The sequence below is a fragment of the Sinocyclocheilus anshuiensis genome, unplaced genomic scaffold (genome assembly GCF_001515605.1).
Source record: "Sinocyclocheilus anshuiensis isolate Anshui unplaced genomic scaffold, SAMN03320099.WGS_v1.1 C32900896, whole genome shotgun sequence".
Lineage (NCBI taxonomy): Eukaryota > Metazoa > Chordata > Actinopteri > Cypriniformes > Cyprinidae > Sinocyclocheilus > Sinocyclocheilus anshuiensis.
In genome coordinates, this window is record NW_015620828.1 from 761 (window position 1) to 1,710 (window position 950).

At 44.3% G+C, this 950-nt stretch overlaps 1 long non-coding RNA gene across 1 annotated transcript; it reads left to right on the forward strand.

The window, feature by feature from the left end:
• The first annotated feature begins 294 nt into the window (after window positions 1–294).
• Window positions 295–905, forward strand: LOC107683084 (uncharacterized). The gene is made up of 2 exons (XR_001633657.1): window positions 295–405; window positions 634–905. It is a non-coding gene; the product is annotated as an uncharacterized LOC107683084 (long non-coding RNA).
• Window positions 906–950: the final 45 nt, after the last annotated feature.

Here is a 950-nt window from a genome sequence, read left to right on the forward strand (position 1 = left end):
GCTCATTGGTCCAACCATGTTGGTTCGGACCCCATTGTCTTTCATTGTATGGAAAAAGCAGCTAAAACATTCCTCAAAATAGCTTATTTTGTCTTCCTCAGAAGCAAGTCAGTCATACAGGTTTTGTAACCCCCTGAGGGTGAGAACATGATAAAAGACATTTAATTTTTCTGTTTTCTAGTTAAAACTAGAGGTTTTGAATAATCATAAACCAAGCTCCACAAACTATGAAAGGAAATCTGTATTTCTGCTGTACTAGAACATGATTTTACCCTATTTGTGGATTTTAGTGGACAGATGGAGCCGGGAGTTTGCTCTCTCAAACTGAGGAGAAGTGAGCGCCTAGCAACAGCAGCATGGCCGCCTTCCTATTACAGCCCAGCGAGTTAATGGCAGCTCCCTGAGGTGAGAGAGAATTCCATCTCCCTTCTCCGCGTGAGTATTCTCATTTTCCTCCTCCATCTCTCCAGGTAAAAATGGCAACATGATGCTGTGCTCTTGATTTTTATTTAGTCCACACCTTCTACGATCCTCAACCTCTGCGCAGACATCTATCCCTCGCCGCATACGTAGTGGCGTTATTTGTGATGCCGATATCGATCCTCTGCTGTTTTCTTGTTCTCTGCTTGTCAGTTTGCCCTCTGGACAGCAGACCTTTGGGAATGTGAAAAAAAGCTGGATGCTGAGACTGAGAGTTTCACATCCCTCAGTCCTCTGCTCATCTGAGTGGTCCGCTCATCGCCTGAGGCTGTTCGTCTGATAAAGGTGTGCCCAGACAACTCTCTACTGACTGTCTCCTTGTTCCAGAAGTTACCCTACCCTCATTTCTCTGACTGGACACAGACATTTGCAGAGAACCTGAAATTATTATATAAGGGTTCTACAAAAAAAATTAGTCACTAGGTGAGAACACCTCTCCAAAGTGCCAGACACCATCGAATGTGAGCATT